This window comes from Accipiter gentilis, unplaced genomic scaffold, assembly GCF_929443795.1.
Source record: "Accipiter gentilis unplaced genomic scaffold, bAccGen1.1, whole genome shotgun sequence".
Lineage (NCBI taxonomy): Eukaryota > Metazoa > Chordata > Aves > Accipitriformes > Accipitridae > Astur > Astur gentilis.
In genome coordinates, this window is record NW_026060824.1 from 1,186,597 (window position 1) to 1,207,427 (window position 20,831).

Below are 20,831 nucleotides of genomic sequence, written 5' to 3' on the forward strand. Positions count from 1 at the left end.
CCTGGATCCCACTGCATTCCTCCTGGGAGCAGCACCCATTTTCCCTTCGCTCCATCTAGCAACCGGCTTGCCCCTGAGAGCTGCCCACCAAACGGCAACTATTCCATGCCATTCCATTATTAGCATTTCTCGGCCCACTGAATCCCCCCGCGAGGATTTCCACCAGTGGTAGAAACTGCCTTCCCTTTGCACCAAATTCCCCCGCTTTCACGTAACCAAACACTGACCTGCCCTAAACCCTGCAACAGAGAGCGCTGAACTTGCCTGGTCCTCCCAGCCCCATATACCTCCTGTGCCTCCACCAATCTCTTTTTTACACAAAAGAGTTTCATTGCTTGCTCTGCGAGAAGTTTTTCCCATGCCACTGCTTTTTTCCCTGCTGCTACAGAGACAAAATACCAGGGAGCCGACATGCTGCACGCTGTAAAAGAGTCCGTACCTGAATTCCTCTGAGTGACGACACACCCATGTAGAGAAAGACGCCATAAAGCACAGGCATTGGTATAAACTGGGGGGGGGGGGGGGGAGAAAAAAAAAAAGAAAGAATGCAATCGTTTCTTTTTCTGTATTGCATTTTCAGTATTACCACCCTCTTCCACAGGCACTGCCTAAAATTGCTTGAAGCTTTCCAGCTTCCATTCAGGCTTAGAGATGGGTCAGATTTTAACCATTGTTTTGCCATTTTGTGCGCACGAGTGAGCTAAGGCTCTGCTTTAGGCTGAACTTGGGAGTTACCTCTCCTCAGAATAATCCTATTTTCCAGAAAGGTTGGAGGAAAATAGGCGATTTCTCCCGTGCTACCCTATGCCGCATTCTCTAGCGGTAGAAGAAACACTTCTGCCTATTCTTGGGGCAACAGGCAAAGGCCACAGGCCTCCTTTTAGCCTAGAGACGAGATTACTTTGTGGGAGGAACGTGCAAGGAAGCCCACGGGGATGACCTCAGTGTATTTAGCTCCTGGGAACGGCTGCTCCGGGGCATTTGGGGAGCAAATTGCAGCCACTAAAGGGCTGCCTGTTTGAAACAGAGCAGATGTGCTGGTCTGAAAATGCTCAACTGTAACCCATAAACATGGGCGGGCCTGAAAGACACCCAAAAATTCAAGCAGTTGCGTTGCTTGCTCGCCTCGAGCACACCAAACGGGGGCCTGAAGGGCTGCAAAGCCTAACCGAGGCTGGTTCCCACCGTGGGTCAAGCCCCAAGGGTTGGGATCACCTCCTCCTCCTCCGCTCCACAACTAACTACTCAGGCCTGCAGAGAGGGGAGTGTTTTGCTGTAACCTCCAACAAGCTCGCAGTTGTTGGGTGGTTTGCATTTTCCTCTCACCTTTAACACAGAAGTGAAGAAGACGGAGCAGCCCATGAGCACAAAGATCAGCAAGCCAGTGACTCTCTGCTCTCGTATCCCCAGAAACTTGGGTTGTTCTCCTGGAGCTGAGCAGTCAGACTCTACTTTGAGGCTATTCACGTGGGTGATGGACAGGACGGTCGCAGCCACAAACCAGGGCAGCCCCATCACAGAGCACACCCCGAGCATCACGGCCACCACAAAAAGGTCCAGGTGGTACCCGCATCCTTTCTGCAGGCAGGAAAACAAGAAACAGAGCATCCCATAGCACAAGAGCAAGGATAACGTCGCAAGTCAGACTCAAACCCTGCTCGAGCACAAGTCAACTTCTTCAGAATTCAAAACAAGAAATGGAAACAAGCAAGCGTGTATGCAGGCTTTGCACAAGCACGTGGCATGAAAATCTGGCAGGAGTTCAGAAACAATGGATATGCAGAGCTTGTGCGATAAATACTTCTCCAAAAAACAACAACCCACAACCCAAAACCACCAAACCATTTTTTCCACTCACAAAGAAAACTGTACCACTTGCAAGGAATGTGTGACTCTGAGTTATCCCTGGCAGCACATCAAAACAATTCATTCCCCACACCTGCTGCTGCTGCCATTTTAAAACAAAAACACGCTTCTATATTGCTCCAAGATTAATTTGCTCCTCCAAAAGGTTGCTCATCTGAACTGCCCTGTCACTTGCTCCCTGCATCATCGTTAATCCAGGAGAGCATCCTGCCATGCAGCTTGACCTTGTCCCAAACCAATGCCTTCAGAAAGCATCGGGAATAAGAGCTTCTCCCCAGACCTGCAGCCCAGAAGGGGCTGGAGTCATCTCTCGCAGGCCCTTACCTTCAGCTTGTGCTCCTTCCTGTTCACAATAACGGCACTGATCTGCTGGTCCATGAATATCAAGATGGTGCAGAGCAGAGCTGGGACGAGCGCAGCCAACACCGTCCACCAAGGGTTGGGTCCTATGGGGTTGATGAACCACCCGCGGTCGTCTCTGGTAGGCTGCAACAAAGCCCACACATCAGCATTTTCTCCCAGCCCAGGCACTCCACTGGCTTTCATTTTCCCCTCCCTCCTTGTGTCAGAGCACCTCCCAGCCCTGGCTTCATGTCCCCCTCTCCCGGGGGCTTCAGCAGTGCCAGTCTCCTCTTTGCAAGCACCTCTAGATACTTCCCCTGTAGGTATCTAGTTTTGGGGCCATCTTCTCGTTTCCAGGAGGAAGAAAGGCACTTGGAGGTGGAAGAGGAGATGGTCACACCACCAGCATCTCCTCCAGACTCAGCCCTGCCCTGCCCCGCCATCACCTTGTGGCACCCCCACCGTGCCAAAACATCCCGTTACCTTGAACGCATGGGGGACCTGGAGCTTCGGCGATGGGATCCCAACCACAAAGTCAAGGAGCACCATGATGACGATGGTGAGGAAAACAGCAAAGTCGCTCACTGTGGACCGTACCTGGGGCGAGAAACCAGAGGTGAGAGGGGCATGGCAAACAGGGCCGTAACGTGAGATGCAAGAGTTGCAGACATCCACAACATTAAGGCTGCTTAACCAAATCCCACCACCCCTCTGAGCACATGCAGCCTGATCCCTTGCTTAGATACTGCTGCTGTGTTTGTCCCTGTGAGATCTGGTGTCACACAATAAAAAAAAGCTTAACTAGGCCAACAAGGGTTGGTTTAAGTCAAAATCTAAAAATAATAATAATAATATTAAAAATAAGAAAACACATGTCTGACACTACAGCTACACTCACAGCTACAATGGCAACAAGGCACTGAGGCATCCTTTAGTCCTCAAAAGGAAGCTCCTCATTCGAATCTACTTTCCACTCGAGCACATAATGCGCAGAAGGTAGGGTAAAAAAACCAAACCGAAAACCCCAACCCCCAGAACTTTGGGAAACCTGACTTCCTACTACCTGAGGAGAAGAAATAAAATAAAAAAAAAATCAAACCCCAAAAATCTTCAATCTGGGGCAGGTCACGAGGCAGGTGGGAAACGCTACGATGATTTTGCACTCATGGAAATGAGTGTGGGACATCCAAGCTCTTGGAGAGCTTGGCCTGCAAGGGCAACGTTTCCCAGCTTGACCAAGGCAGGGCAAATACTGCTTAGTGCTCCAGGAAAGCCATTTTGGGAAACGAGTGCGGAGATGGACACTGGCCACCTCCTTCTACTTACTCTGGTTGGAAAGTAGCGGCTGGTTTTAAACTTCTTCAAGAAGCTTGACAGGGCAAAGGTGGCGAAGAAGAGGATGCAGCACCAGAAGAACACGTCAGGGGTGTAGGGGCCATCGCGTCCACAGGCAGGTCCTTGAAACTCCCCACGCAAATACCGACATTCCTGGAGAAACAGAGCGTCAGGACACAAAGGCAGTGCACGTGCGGCAGGGAAACCTCGCATAGCTAGGGGGTTTTGAGGATCTTGGCCCAAGATCCACGACCCTGTAACTGCTCCTGCCAATGGAGATTTATATTTAATGAGCAGCAGCAGCTGAACAAGTGACACATCGAACTACAGAGCAGAGAAATAAGATGTGAGGAGACACCATACGCTAGTAACACATTACAAGAAACACTCATCCAGGTGACACTCTCCCATCAGTTGCTTGCATTCATAGCATTGTGTTTCCTTAACTGCATCTGGCTTCAGTCCTGACATCTTCCCGCAAAAAACAACATGCCAGGCTCTCCCAACCCTGTGAAGAAAACCTCATCAGCTTTCCTAACTAAAAAGTAATTCTTTTAAATATTATTTTTAAACCTGAAAAGGACTAGGATTCACAGGACTAGCGTCATTACATTCACTTCACAGTTCAAAATGGGAGGACAAAAGATAACTGACATGACAAACACCACAGTTACAGACGTTCCTTCCTGGGGGTGCAGTTCGCACACCTAGGAGCTCATGCATGCACGAATGCGTGACGCCAGGCAGCAGTCTCCTTACGTGCCTCTGACCTCAGGAAGAAACAGGTAACATGAATACTTTTACTCCATTTGCATCCTGAGGACCAGAGATGGAGCCCAAGATTTGCCTAGATGACACAGTCGGTTCCTTTAAGGGATGAAATTGTTCATTTGAGTTTGGCTTCAAGGACTCCCACAGCTGGCGATTAACTAAGAGGTATGCTACAGCGAGGAGCCCGACACACAGACTTGCAGGACAACTCATCACGCCAGGCCTCTGAGCTTGCAGTTCTCCGCAGGGCCCGGTGCTGCCTGAGCAGGTGGATGGACTTCCCAGTTCCAGAGATACAAGCTCGTGAATCAAACCCTCCGCAAGCACGCAGGCAAAACTGGCTGCGCTTTAGCGAAGCAAACCAACAACGAGGCTTCCTTTGTTTGGGTGCCTCCTGTCTGACGATGCTCTGGGCTACTTTCTCTTCCTGGCAGTAACAGGAATAAGTTGCTCTCATACCTACCAGCTTCTGACAGAGAAAGAGGATGATCTCGTTCTTGCCTGCTAGGACCAGGGGTGGCAATAACGCAGTCTGCCGAGACTGGAAAGGGATGCCTTGGAGGCAGAAACACGCGGGTGTTCATTACTCCTGGGCACTCGGAATCACGGGAGGTGATGATGCCGAAGGGCCTGATCCGATTCACAAACTGACACACCTTAGGACTGAAAAGGCTTCTCCTTCCACTAACTTACTTTTCTCTGCAACAACAGCCTCAGGAGAGTAACTTCTCCGTAACCCTTTACACTACAGCAACTACAATACTTAATCCTAATGTACCTTACAAGAAAACTACTGCGGTCTTCTCTACTAGAGGGCCAACGCTGCTGCGCCTGTAAGGAGCGCTTTACATTTTATTAACCTTTTGAAACAACGCACTAGCTTTCCTTGCAATCGCATTACGTGGGCTTCCTGGGACTTTATATATGCACGTTTGTTTTCTCTGGCTAAATCAGATTTGGAACGCAGGGGTGGCCATCTGAAAACACTGCAAAACATTCTTTTTACATACATCAGTTCTCTGGTGAAGGCAACAACTGAGGAGGATCTTCAGCTAATGTAAAACTGCAAAGCTCAGAGGAGTCGTACTCCAGCTAAAGATCTGCGCACTACTGGGCAGGAATGTCAAATTAAGCAACGCCCAACAGATACAAGTCATTGGACCTTTTCTTTTACAAGTAGGAAAGAAAGGGTACACAGAAAGATAGTGGTCTGTAGAAAATGGATGTAAATCATCAAGACTACTGAGGATTACTCGAATCGCTTCCTGGAGAGGCCAAAACAAGAAAGGAAGGAAGAATATTAACAAGATAGCCACAATCCCACCGCCAAGTACAGTTTTCAGGCTTGGGAAAAAAAAATAACATTACAGTTTGCAGGAGTCAGAGCAGATTCCAGATATTTTGCTTTTCCTCCTCCCCTTCTTCCCCCTGCTCCCTCCCATCACCTTAGAGCACGCTGCCCTAACAGATTCACAGAAACTGAAGTGAACGAATATCTTAACCCTGAATTAACATAGAAGCAATACTATGGAGAGTGGAGGTGTGCTTTTAAATTTAACAAGTTCTACATTTAAGAAGCCTCCTCCTTGCCAGCACAACACATGCAGTATTGACCTGTTTCAAAAATAAACATATTCCCCTTTTTCGGAATATTGACCCAATTCAGTTACAAAGGAACTGTAATTCAGCCCCAACAAACGCCTGCTTTATAAACGGGAAACTTTTTCTAGGAATACCTTTCAGTATTTTCAAAATTGAAAAAGAAAGAGAAATTAACCAATAATTTTCTGTATCAGTTACAATCAGCACATTTTCTTCAATAATATTTGCAATGCTACTACTGTACTCTGAAGATTTGTTTCAACTTAACTAACAGGAGCATTTTTAAACAGGCAGTATATTGGTCTCATTTCCTTGGGAACGGCAGGGGCTTTCTTCTGTCTCAGGAAGAAGATGACAACAACAGAACTCATCAGCTGTCACCAAGCTTGGCCACAAAGTAATGGCGTCATTAAAAGAACGTCCCTCGGCTTCCACAGCTTCCCAACTATTAACTACATCTTTTGTAAGCCAGCTTCTCAAAAGTTGTTCACTGCCAGGTATCGGCCAACAATAAAATGCACAGGGAGAGAAAGTCTCAAAGGAAAGCTGAACCCATTCAGAAGTAAACAAATGTCGCACAAGTGTCACTTGGAAATAAGGAAATAGGGTGGAGTGTAAGGAATTACGGCATGCAAGTGTTCTCTGGTATATGGTCTGGCAGGCAGCCATTCTCATATCCTCCACATTCAGGGGCCCCAGCCAGCCATTCTCATATCCTCCACATTCAGGGGCCCCAGCCAGAACTCGGTCAGAGATGAGAACTCTCCTTCCTCTTCAGAAAGGCCCTCTCCTTGCTTAATATGGAACACGTTAATGAAAGGAGTTACACAGCACGCCACAGCAGAAGGACAGATATCACCCACCCAAGACTCACGCTGTGGTCATGAAGTCTTCATGAATCACCAGGGACACAAAAGTACGATTCAGGAAGGGATGCTGAAGCGGCAATGAGGAGAAGAGGGTGGAAAGAATGGAAGAAAGCAAGGGGCGATGACAGGCTGCCAAACTCAAACAAATGCAGTGCTCTCTCTACCATCAGGAGATCAAACACCTGCAGGCTGCTCAGAAATGTACGCACACTACTGGCAGCGCTGTCCAAAGGGATTACGCTGAGGGAAAGAGCTTGGTCACAGACAAGAGCAACATTTCAAGCATCTTCTGAACACCACACGACACCACAAGACAGACAACACACCTTCCTCTCCAAAATCAACACAGAGAACAAAACAAGGAGGAAGGTTAATCCTCCTAGATCTGACGCTATTCCAGCAGAATGCTAATAAGCAAAGCTAAAGAAACAACTGCGTTTCAATTCATCCCAAAATAAAGTCATGCAGCAGAATTTCAAAGACTCGGCCTACTTCTCCAAAGGAAAAAGGAGACTAGTGTGGCACGAGATTTAATGCAGCTTCAGGTCTGGAGACAGCCTAATTGGCGTGGTGTTCATAGCACAGTCTCTTCAATTCTGCAGCAGCTAACAACAGTCACTTCCAGAGTAAAGCCAGGCCCTGGCAATGCCTGTGCACATCTCATTGCCAAAGCAAATTCACTCACACTCATAAAACCACTCTCTAGGCAGAGGCTTGAGTCATTGCCTATGGCATTTTAGCCCTGCTGCAACCTCACTGGCATGAAAACAGCCCTTTCGGGATGCCACGACACTGTTCTGTTCCTCTGATGCAGGGATACTTCCTGGCTCAAAAGGATCTCAGTCCTAGTTTCTGCACGGGTGCCACCACCTGAAAAGAGACTTCACCTCAACAGTTCAGAACATTTTCCAAAAGCCTCTGAGGGCATCAACCTTGAACTGCTGTCTGATGATGATCACACCCTTGCAACAACATACACAGGGAGCCAGATTATGCTGAGCCGCTGCTTTTTTATTAATACTTATGAATACTATCATTATTCATTTTTTATCAGAGGCTGACACCCCAACAACAACTCATAAAGTTTCAGACCAAGTTTGAGCCCTACAGAACACTCCTTCAGCAGGACCCAATCTAGAGGCACCTGCTTAAAAATACAACCCTTACACCTAAGCAGCTCCAGCTCCTTTTTCAGAGCAGCTCAAACTTCTGGAATTATTACAGATCCCAGCCTCCGGCAATTCCCAGTCCCCTCTCAAACTAAAAGCTCCAGAGCTCCTCAACTGAGCTGGTCAAGGTTTTGCCCACTCACAAAAGCACTTGCCCATCTCTGTCTGCCTGACTAGCAGACACAAGCAGATTCCTCCAGGGCAATACCCTCAGGGAAAGTCTCTTTTTCACTTCTAAAGGACCATCCTCCTCACTTGATTTACATCCTCCCCAGCTGACCAGGCTGCTCAGCACCCTGTGCTTTAGTTACTTTGCTGGCTGCTAACTCAAACTTCCCATTGCAGCCTTACCACACAACTGCTACCTCCCACAACCCTCCTATTCATTGTCCCCTGCACACCCAAAGGCCGCTTTCCTTTCTCTGCCTTGCATGCCAGCAGTACCACAGACTAAAACACTCTCCCTTCACTCTCCTTTCTCAGGCTTGCCACTACAGTGCCTTCTAGAAACTGAGAGCAGCAGTTATCCTAAAAGGCCTGCTCAGCCCCTCTGCCTGCAGCAGAGGCACGCTCTTCTTTCCAAACAGGACAGGTTTGTCACAAACACATCACAAAGAGGAGTGGCAGCGCAAGGGGAACCTTGTGAAAGAAAAAATCCCAAGAGCACAACAAACAACTGCTGCCACTGAGAGTTTCCAAAGACTCTTTCCACATCCACACTTGAGCGCCAGATTGCCAGGCCAGCAAAAGGCACATTGCTACCAGCAGACAGCCCAAGAAAGAAGGACATACTTTGCGTACAGAGCTCCACGGCTGTGCTGGTTTTGACTGGCAGAGAGTTAATTTTCCCCACAGTAGTGTGAGAAACTATGGACTAGGGTATTGTTATTAGGATTTATGTAAAGGTCAGGAAATCGCTCATGCAAACAGCTACCAAACACCGCCTGTGTAAGATAAGGTAAGATAACCACAATCGTTTACCATTGTGCAAGATAACCGCCAGGTATCCAGGAACCCACAGAAACAGGACAGACAACCCCATATAAGGACATATGAGTAAGGGATTAACTATGAGACAAAGGAGAAAGACTTCTTACTTCGGCCTCAAAGAGACAGACAGCGACCCCCTAACAACAACCGAAACATGCGCAGAGTATCTCCACTACTTCACGAACACGGAAATAAAGGTGTATAAAAAGGGACTGTTTGAACTGCTCAGTACGGCAGTTGGTGGAGCGCAGACTCCCCTGCCGTCCAGCGCTGTATTTGCTCATATTCTACTTGCTATAATTAATAAAATTTTAATTGGATTATGATCCCTTGTGGTCACAATTTATGACAATTTTGGTGCCGTGACTCGGATAAGGAACGGTGGGCTTCTGTCCTCCGGGGAGACGCCCCGCGGCAATCCGCGGCCCCGTGACCGACAGCCTACCTCAACCTTACCGACGAACCTAAATTCTAGAATAGTGAGCAAAGAAGAGACCGGTAAAATCCCATAAAAATTCTGTGCACGGGAGTCCGGACGAAGACGCAGGACGCGTAAGTATATTGCGAATTTGTTCGCGGGTTTGCCGTTCGGGCGGGATTGGGTTTCCTGGATTATAACAAATGAGAGGTTCGATATACTGAACCAAGCAAGTGTGGACTCTTAAGTACTGCGTTTCCCATCTCCCGCGAGGGACTGGGCCAGGAACAAGGGGAGCGAGTGAGTGTGTGTGTGTGGATAATCCAGAAGATGGGGGCGAAGGGCAGCAAGCCTTCGACTCCCATGGGAAGGGTACCCACTGTACCTAGGAATACCCCTCTGGCATATATCTTAGACAATTGGAGATATTTCCCTGCAACCCTAAGGAAAGATAAGCAGAAAATGATAGAATATTGTACTAAGATATGGGGAGGGAAGAAGATTTCTAAAAATGTCTTTTGGCCAGTCTATGGGTCAGAAGAGGATTGGGTAAAACAGCAATTAAACCTCTGGGTTAATAATAAAAAACCCCTTAACCCAGAGGAAAGTCAGTATGCGGAAGTGTGGCTAGAAAGACCGGGAGCTAGACTTTACCCACTGACTGAAATAAAAACTAAACAAAAGAAAAAGAAGGAGGAGTTAGACGAAACCCTTCTAACCCCCCCCCCCCCCCCCTTACATTCCTCCTCCTGCTCCCGCAGCCCCTCCAGAGGTCCCCAGAGCGCCCACTCCCCCACCAGAGTCGGAACAAGGGTCCCCCCCCTCCTCCTAAACGCGTGACTAGAAGTCAAAAGGGCAGCTCAGATGTATCCTCTGAGGGAAATGCCCATGGGGGGACCTCAACCTGTGATTGGATATATTTCTGTACCCCTAAGCTCGGCTGACCTGCGAGATTTTAAAAGAACCGAGATGGGAAACTTAATTGAGGACCCACTCGGAGTGGCAGAAAGATTAGATCAATTTTTGGGACCAAACCTTTATACTTGGGATGAGATGCAATCTATCCTTGGTCAATTATTTACTACCGAGGAAAGAGATATGATTAGACGAGCAGGAATGAGACTGTGGGATGCTCAGCATGCCCAGGGACCCCAAGCAGATATTAAATGGCCACTCCAAAGACCTAATTGGGATAATCAGGATCCGGTGCATAGAACTCATATGCAGGACCTGAGAACTATAGTAATTCAGGGGATTAGAGAAGCAGTACCCCGTGGCCAGAATATCAATAAAGCATTTAATGAAATGCAAAAGAAAGATGAGAGCCCTACTGAGTGGCTAGAACGACTGAGGAAAGCCCTTCAGCTATACTCTGGGGTAAATCCAGACGACCCTTTAGGGCAAGCGCTCCTCAAAACTCAGTTTGTGGCAAAATCATGGGAAGATATCAGAAAGAAAATTGAAAAGTTAGAAGACTGGCAGGACAAAGGGTTAGATGAGTTGTTGAGAGAGACTCAGAGGGTGTATGTACGTAGAGATGAGGAAAGCCAATTGGACTGGAAAGTAAAGAAGCAGGAGTTGAATGCTATTGTTGTGAGAAGAGAGGACACTTGAAGCAGAGTTGTGGAAGGAAACAGTAGGATGAACAAATGTTTGGAGGTGAATGGGGGAGTCAGGGGCTCTGCTTATTGGGGACTGGAACATCTACGGAGCCCCGAGTGGAATTGAAGTTGAGTCCCCAACGGGAGGGAGTGCAGTTTTTGGTGAATGCAGGGGCCGAAGGATCCACCGTTCAAGGGCTGCCCTCCGGCTACACCCTTGCTGGGAACACCGTGAATATTATAGGTGCAAAAAGGAAACCTCTTGAGGCCCTTGGTGATTTACTCTGGCTCCCTGGGGCGGAATACGGTTTGTTAAGAAGGGGTTTGGTTTTGAAACTGAACTTGAGCGTTTAAGGTCAGGGAGCGGAGTCCGGCTCCGTGCGGTCGCGGTGGAGCCGGCGCTGCAGTGGCAGCGGACAACGTCCTTTGTTACAGCAGCAGAGGCAGCCCCCCCCCCCTCCCCCCCCGCCCCGGCAACGGCCGCCGCCTCTCCTCGCGCCGCGGGGCTGTAATGAAAGTCAACTCTGTAAACAGCCAAAGAGAGTGGGGCTTTCTGTGCGACTGCTGTATCGCTATCGATAACAACAATTCAAATGGACTGTGCTACCACAAAGGTTCACAGTCACCAAATCTATTTGGACAAACTTTAGAGAAAATTTTACAAGAATTCATTTCTACCCAGAGAAGTCAAGTTATTACATTATGTGGATGATCTATTAATAACAAGAGAAACTAAAAAAAAAGGAACCAAAAAAAAAAAAAAACCGACTATGAAATTGTAAAACCCCCACAAACTAAAAAGAAAATTCGACAAATATTGGGATTACTAAGATATTGTAAACCATGACTTAAAAACTACAGTGAAAAGGTGAAATTAACTAATAACCAACTTAAATGGTCTACAAAAGATGATTAAAAATTACAGAAAATAAAAAGGGCATTAATACAGACACCTGTATTAAGCCTCACAAAAAAAAAAAAAAAAAAAAAAAAAGACTCAGAGAAAATAATTTGTCAAATAGAGAGACCCAGAAAACAGCCCTGAGGACTCAGATCACCAAAAGTAACATAGTAATCTTCTTTATGTTCCTATATAATAGTTCTAAGAGTAAAATATGTTACTCTGCTGTAAAACTTCTGTGACAAGGAATTGTGTTTTACCTCTGAATATTTAAAGTTGCCAATAAACTATTCCTGTTAGCAGGTTAATAAGAATATAAACACTACACAGTCCTGTGTTAATACCTAATTGTGTTTATAGGCAAAATTCAAAGACTTTACTAAACTATCTGAAAAGTAATACTAATTTCAAGTTGTTAAAAATGTATAACTTTTAAACTAGTTACTTGCTTCTTACTTGATTTGAAAAAGGACTGTAAGCGATTAAGGTAAAAACCAATTCATATGACTGTTATAGGTTGTCTCACAGGTATTTATAACAGCATCTTTTTCCAAATACTTTGATAGTTGTTGTAATACATATTTTAAAAATATTTCATTAAATTTATTAACTTAAGACAAATGAAAATTTATATATACACAAAACTACTTAACTTGTCAATAATGAATGTGAAACAGTGTGTATTAAAGAGTTACTTATGGAAATATCGAGGTAATCGACTCAGAGGAACACACTTTGTGTCGAAAATTGTTAAAAATCTAACAGAAAGCTTGGATATTAAGTGAGAATACCATACGCCATGGCACCCACAAAGTTCGGGAAAAGTTGAAAGAATAAACGGAGAAATCAAAGGTATTTTGACTAAATTAATGATAGAAACCAAATTATCATGGATTAAGTGCCTACCTATGACACTATTAATTCTAAGAACCAGACCCCGAACAGATTTAAGAATATCAGCATTTAAAATGGTGTATGGGATGCCCTATAGAATTGAAAGTCCACAAACAAATGTTTTGATTCAAGATTGTGTAATTAATGAATATGTTTCACAATTAGCAGAACATCATAACAAGCTTTGGGAACATGGACTGATTGTGCAACGACCTCCGTTGGACTTAAAAATTCACAATTTTAAACCTGGAGACTGGATATTGGTTAAAACGTGGAAAGAAGAAACCCTAAAACCCAATTGGGAGGGACCTTATCTTGTTTTGCTTACAACAGAAACAGCTGTCCGGACTGCTAAACGTGGATGGACTCATGCCAGTCGCATTAAAGGCCCAGTGACAAGACCCCACTGGAAAGTAATCAGTACTCCAGGTGACACCAAGATAACCTTGAAAAGATAACGTAATGATAGAGACTTTATTTGATTATTTTGCTGCATTACCTTTTAGTATAAAGTGTATATTGCTGTTTATATTTGCTATAATTACTTCTTCTTTTATCTATTATACATGGAAGCATACAAAGTGTACTAAAAGAAATTGCTAAATTTATGCAAACCACACAATATTAAATACAGAAAATGTACTAATGTAAATAATATTCTAGATATACAAATTAGGTGTAATAATTTGAACTGCAATTGTTATCCATTTGCTTGTTTCAGGTGTAAGGTATGCCAGAATAAATGGTGGACACACTGTGAATATGGATACCCTCCAATAGGAGTTTGCACACAGTGTTGGAAAATCCAATGAACTCTCACTGAATGAAAACTAAAACAGTTAGAGTCTAAACAAGAAATTATTTGAGAATCCCATGAATGGTGGGAAATTTTTACCAAAAGAATAAACCTTCAATATTATTGTTACCATTCCAACGAACCAATCCCCTTTGTAGCTAAAATCTTGGCTATAAAATACAGAAGGGGAATACTAACTGTGTCTTGCTTTGCCCCATTAGTTAAAGCTGCAAAGTGGGAAGCCTATATAAACAGGCAGAAAGCCCGAAACAGCTGTTCTCCTGAAGAATTCCCTTGCTGCCGAGAAGATGGTATACCCCGTGGCTCGAAGCAACCGAGTCGACGGGCGAGGCAGAGGAGGAACAAACTGTAGAGAAAAGAACCAAAACAATGGGACGCAAAAGCAACAATGGTCGAACTTCCCCAGGACTGGTAAAAATAAACTTAAATTGATAAAATTGACAGACACCCTTTTTCCTGGTATACCATTAGCTTGGTTATTAATAATAACCCAAGCAAATGGAAACCCTCATGAACCTATGGCCTGGAAATTATATAATTTACCAGAATCAAAATTAATTCAAACTCAGATTAGTCCAGGAAAGTGGAACTTCTCCGTGCATCTATATTCCCTGATACCTATAGAAGGGGGCCCCCAAGATGCAGCAATGCTTCAAGTCCAATGCAAGGCATTTTATATATGTCCAGCAAGTAACCCTGGCAAAAGTTATTGTAATTATCCAGGTCATTTTTACTGTGGCTATTGGGGTTGTGAAACTATTGCTTCAAGTTGAAAAACACAGGGAGATAAATATATAGATGTAACTTGAGGACCCCCAGGCTACACTCCCTCAACACATGATTTTAGTGAAGACCCTATAAAACCCTGTGTCGAAGTGTCCTGTAAAAGAATTGAAATCACCATAAAAAAACCCCAAGATGACACATGGTTAATTGGCCGTATCTGGGGAATTAGATATTGGGAACACGGAACGGATAGGGGAAGTTATTTTAGAATACTTAAAGAAAAACTTCCTCATGATCCTTTGTCAATAGGACCAAATCTGGTCCTGAATCCACCCACTTCTTCTGAAGAAAAAGTTGCCCCCGTAATTGTTGTAATCCCTTCTCCAGACTCTCTTTCAAAAACAACTAATGATACTGTGACTGAATTCTCCTTATCCAGGGATCTAGAGTTGTCAGAATCCAAAGACCCCTTATGGAATCTAATGCAAGCCTTTTATCGTGCCCTTAATGAAAGCAAACCAAATTTAACTAAGGAATGCTGGTTATGTTATAATGTTAGACCACCATATTTTGAGACAATTGGAAAACTAGGTAAGATTCAATGGTCTAATGGTTCAAACCCACGAGAATGTCCATGGAATGACCAGAAGAATCATACACAAAGAATTACTATTCAATTAGTAACGGGTCAAGGAAAATGTATAGAAACAGTACCCGAAAAGTATCAGCCTTTGTGCAACCGAACAATCACTAACACCGATATAGAAAAACACAAAAATCAAAATGACAAATAGGCTATCCCGACACCGGGAGCTAAATGGGTTTGTTCAGACATAGGAGTAACGCCTTGCCTATCCCTAAACGTGTTTAATCAATCTCAGTTTTGCGTACAGGTGATCTATCACCTCTGAGGAGGTGCTACGCCACTTTGAAGGAGACCTGAATAGACAAAAACGAGAACCAATTACAGTGATAACCCTAGCTACACTGCTGATAGCGGGCGAAGTTGAAATAGGTACAGGCATAGCCTCCCTAGTAAAAGGTCAGGAATTACAAAGTTTGCAAATGGCTGTAGATGAGGATTTAACAAAAATAGAACAATCTATCCAGAATTTAGCCACTTCAGTAAAGTCTTTATCAGAAGTAATGCTGCAAAATAGAAGAGGATTAAACCTATTGTTCTTAAAAGAAGGACGGTTATATATAACTCTCAATGAAGAATATTGTTCTTTTGCTGACCGTACGGGAGTAGTCCAGAACACTATGTCTGAACTCCGGAAAAGATTAGATCAACGTAAAAAAAATCGTGAAGCGGGCAGGTCATAGTATAAAAACTGGTTTAATGTTTCACCTTGGCTAACCACTTTGTTGTCTGTTTTAGCAGGACCGCTTACTATGTTAATTCTAGGACTTATATTTGGGCCTTGTATATTACGCTATATTTTACATTTTATTAAAAAACGGTTTGACATAACTAAATTGCTTATTTTTAACTACGAGGTCTGAGGTAAAAGATAAAAGTGTATCTATTAATGAAGATGAAAGTTGTTGTGAATGCGTTATACCACGTGAAAACTATGCCTATTGTAATTGTGAAGTATTACCTTGTGAGTGTTATGATAAATGTTGGGATTGTGGAAAAAGATTTGCTTACAGTGCCCAAAATGAAAGAAGCGTCTAATAAACAATAATAGGATAAAAAGAAAAAGGGGGGATTGTGAGAAACTATGGACTAGGGTATTGTTATTAGGATTTATGTAAAGGTCAGGAAATCGCTCATGCAAACAGCTACCAAACACCGCCTGTGTAAGATAAGGTAAGATAACCACAATCGTTTACCATTGTGCAAGATAACCGCCAGGTATCCAGGAACCCACAGAAACAGGACAGACAACCCCATATAAGGACATATGAGTAAGGGATTAACTATGAGACAAAGGAGAAAGACTTCTTACTTCGGCCTCAAAGAGACAGACAGCGACCCCCTAACAACAACCGAAACATGCGCAGAGTATCTCCACTACTTCACGAACACGGAAATAAAGGTGTATAAAAAGGGACTGTTTGAACTGCTCAGTACGGCAGTTGGTGGAGCGCAGACTCCCCTGCCGTCCAGCGCTGTATTTGCTCATATTCTACTTGCTATAATTAATAAAATTTTAATTGGATTATGATCCCTTGTGGTCACAATTTATGACAGTAGCTTGCACGGGGCTACGTTTTGGATTTGTGCTGAAAGCAGTGCTTACCCAGCATCAAGGCCTTTTCTGCTCCTCACCCCACCCCACCCCACCAGGGAGTCGGCTGCGGGTGCACAAGAAGCTGGGGGGGGGGGGGGGGGGCAGCACAAGGCTGGGACAGGTGACCCCAACTGACCCAAGGGATATTCCAGACCACAGGATGTCACGCTCAGCAATATAACTGGGGGAAGAAGAAGGAAGGGGGGACATGCCCAAGTAACTGTTAGGCGTGATGGAACCCTGCTTTCCTGCAAACTAAACACCTGCCAGACAATGGGAAGCAGTGACTGAATTCCTGACTTTGCTTTGCTCGCGTGCACAGCTTTTACTTGTTAAACCATCTTTATCCCAACCCGCGAGTTGATTCACCCTTCCGATCCTCCCCCTCCTCCCACTGCGGGGCAGCGAGCGAGCAGCCGTGCGGGGCTTAGCTGCCGGCTGGGGTTAAACCACTACAAAGGCTCGAGAGCTTCTCAGCTGAACACTTTAAATAAAATTTCAAAACACCGTCAGTAAAACCAGCCTCTTTTCCCACTGAAGCACGAAATCCACACATGGCAGGGAAACAGGAGCACTTTTTACAGCTCCCATTACTCCCATTACACTCGAGTGCAAGCGCAGTAGCCCCTCGAAAGCGACCGCTTTCACGGTCAGTGAAAGAGGGCAGGAAAAGAGCAGCACCCCCCGTCCCATCCGAATTGAGGGTCTCCTAGGAACTCACTGCTACCGGCAGGCACCAAACTGCAGGCTGTAGCTTCAACACGCTCACCTGCCGATTTGAAGTCCGTACACATGCCTGCCTGCCTGCCTGCGTGAAGAAACCTGGTTTCAGGCAACCGACAGGTACCTGCTGTCGAGGACGTCCTCCTTTCTCCCAGCCGAGGGAAGAAAGCAGGAGAGCCAACGGGACGCGTCTGCGCTGGAAACGCCACTGCCGACCTCCCTGAAGCTCCCTCCAGGGCCTCTTGCCCCGGGGGCTGCCAAGAACGCCCGGGCAGGACTGTGTCGCAGCCCGCCACCCATGCCAGGCTGGGAGGGAGGGAGGGAGGGAGGGAGACCCCCGGCGGCTGCGGGTCCCTTCCCTGCGGGGACAGCCGGCAGAAACTCCTTTTTTTTCCGTCCCCTTGAGCAGCTGCACCGCCACCGCCCGCAGCTCTCGGGGGCCACAGAGGGTTATTCTGCTCAAGAGGAGGAGGAAAAACAAAAGAAAAGAGAAAGCCCCAAACCCAAACGTAAAGGAGCCTCAGCGCTGGAGGACGAGCTCTCCTCTCTCAAAGCAGCCTGGGGGAACCACGGGCAGAAGAGGCGAACCCAGCCCTGGGCTTGGGGTTTGAGGACTGCTCACAACTTCCCCAGCCACCCTCCCTGGGTGGAGAAGTTCTGCAGCACGTTGAAGGCAGAGAGCAGGACCCAGCTCTGCACCACCAGCGCTTTGCCGGGACACAGGCAGCCTGAGCAGAGCCTGGACCTCCCCATACACCTCACCGCAGACAGCCAGAGCACACCCAGACACCCAGGCATCCTCCACGTGGAGGCCACTTCCCACCCCGGCTGGCCAACGAAACGCGCTGCCTACCTTCTTCAAGGACGTCAGCGGTTTGATGCTGACGAAGGCCATCTTGTTCTTCTAGACATGTTTCAGGAGGAAAGCATCCTTGGCCAGGTTCTCGTCAGAGAGGTGGAATTCCACCTGGGACACAACCCTCCTGGCCAGCTGCCAGTCAGGGATGCAGTAGCTGCAGTCCAAGAGATCAGCCCCCAGAACATAGCTTGCATTGCAGAAGCTCCCGGCAAAGCAGCAGGGACACGGGTGTGACTTGGTGGCCTTTGGGATGTGCAGCACTGCCCGGTCCCAGCCACAGTGGTCGGTGCAGATGGCAGAGTCTTGAGGAGTGGGGTGGCTCAGCTGCGCTCTGAAATGAAACGGAGTTTTATGCTTTTAGAAGCGCGCTTGCCTTCACGCCCCCAGCATCGGTCCCTGCCACAAGTTACGCAGCACATGGCCTTGCACAATCTTGCAGCCAGAGGTGCCTCACGAACAGAGCGCAATCTCTTTGATTACCAGGATACAGGCCAGGAGAGATCTTTGGCCTCCGGTTCACGGCAGTTGTCCCGACTCCCCCAGGCCACACACTGTTCACACAGCGGGAGCGAGAGGCCTGTGTCCTTGGTACCCTTGGGGTGTCCTTGCTAGCGCCGAATCCTCCAAGCACGAGGAGGGGATGTACTAACCCCATCCCTGGGATCCCGTAGAGCGCAAACAGCCCCAGCGCCCCGACACCGGACGTTGGGCAGAATCCAGTCCTTTTCAGGGAGCACGCGGCGGCGGGTACCGTCTCCTCCTGGGTGTCATGCACCCAGGGAAAGCGCCGCCCCCTCCCAGGGGGATCCAGAGCTGCTGCTTTTCCCAGCAGGAGACTGAAAGACCTGACAGCACTACTGGAGCGAGGGCTGGGGGAAAGCGTGCCACCGAGCGACACCGCGTGACCTTCCTTCACGCCCTCGACGTCCTTTTTCCTATTTCTACCTCGCTCCGGTCAACGCAGCGAACAGAAGCGCAGGCAACGGTCACAAACGCATTTGCCATCTGGCGCAAGGAGGCTGCGGCTGCAGCTTGGTGCCCACTCGGCTCGGCTGAATCAACTTTTTCTTCTTCCCCCACCGGAAAAATACTGTTGAAAGCAAAGAGCATTTGCACCCGCAGACCCCGAGAGCCGCCTGTAGGCCCTGGGAGCACCCCAGCCTCCCTTAACCCTTTCCCCCCCAGGAGGAGCTGGGGAGGCTCTTGGGGGTGGGGCGGAACACAGGGAGCCCCCGCATTCCTTCCGGGGAGACACCAAAGAGTCCTTGGCAGCCAACAGCCAGAAGGGACCATGGCGCAGCCACCAAGGCAGCTCCCACTGCCTGGGCCCTGGGGCCCCCCGGCACCCCAGCTTTTCCAGCCATTCGTGCTCCCCAAAACCTTCTACCCTCGAGGTAGGGACCAACGCCAAGCCCTGCAGCCCAGGGACGCTCTTGGGGGGCAAGAGCAGAGGTGACCACCGGCCATCGCTCCTGTCTCTCTCTCTTAGGCTCAGCCAACCCGTGCCGCCTGCCTGCGTGGGAGCAGCCCTTCCCTGCACCCCGGGCCCCCCAGGCACCACCAGCAGGTATGGCACCCCAGTCTGCTTTGGCACCTTCGCCATCCCCATCACACCCGTTCCCCCGGCACTTTTCGCATGGGGGTTCAGCAAGCCCCGGTGAGCATCCTTGCCCTCGCCTGGGCGGCGCGTGCCCAGTAAAACCCATCTGCAGAGAATTCCCCAAATATTTGGGGCCACCTCTCCCCTTTCACCTCCCCGATGTGAGTCTCCATCCCCGATTTGCAACCCCGTCCCACCGGCACAGCGGCTCACCCCATGGGGATTGCCCCGGCCACAAGCTCCCCACGCCCCTGGCCCAGAGCTGGGGGATGTCGGCCATCGGGGCTGGCTCGGCGGGTGCCCCTGGACAGTTCCCCCGGCCCAGCACGGCTCCCCCTCACCCACACAGGTCTGCAGAGGGCTCCATGTGGCTGCCTCTTCGACCCCCGGGTCTTCCGCATCCAGTGGACAACCACCGACCTGCCTCCACCGGCCAGCGCCACGCTTGGCCAAGGCGCCGCTTCTCTGCCGGGTGCTGCCCTGTGGGGTCCCGGGGGCTGCGAGGCCCCCCTGGCCTGGGCAGCCACAGGGACCCCCCAGGGCCAACCACGATACCTCGCACCCTACAAAAATCAGAGGAGTGGGGTGGCCCCAGACCCTCCATTGCTGCTGACAGCCATCCCCAGCTACCAGCACATCGAGGGGCAGCTGGCGAAGATCAACATCTCCAGCGCGGCCACCCCTGCGGGGGCACCCCCAGGCAGCGATGTCCCCCCCAGCCAAACCCTTGGAGATGCCCTTGCCGTGGCTGAGAAAGTGGCTCTCCAAGAGGCCCTAATGCTCTTTGATTGCTCCCTGGGCGGGCTGGCAATCAGCCAGCATGCTCCCAGCAGCAGCCCCATGCCTGGGGACGCTGGTGGCACCAGCGCAGACACCCCCGACTGCGACTTCAGCTCGCTCTCGCTGCCTGAGGAGATGCTCACCCCCGACTACTGCATCCCTGAGCTCAGCGACGCCATGCTGAGCCTCAAAATAGTCAACGGCGGCGGGATGGAGCCCCAGGAGCCGTGGCAGGATGCGGGGATGGACCTGCCACCGTCCCCACCTGCCACGGCAGGCAAGCTGAGGAAGAGGCAGGCGCAGAGCTCCTTGCCAATGCCACCCAGCA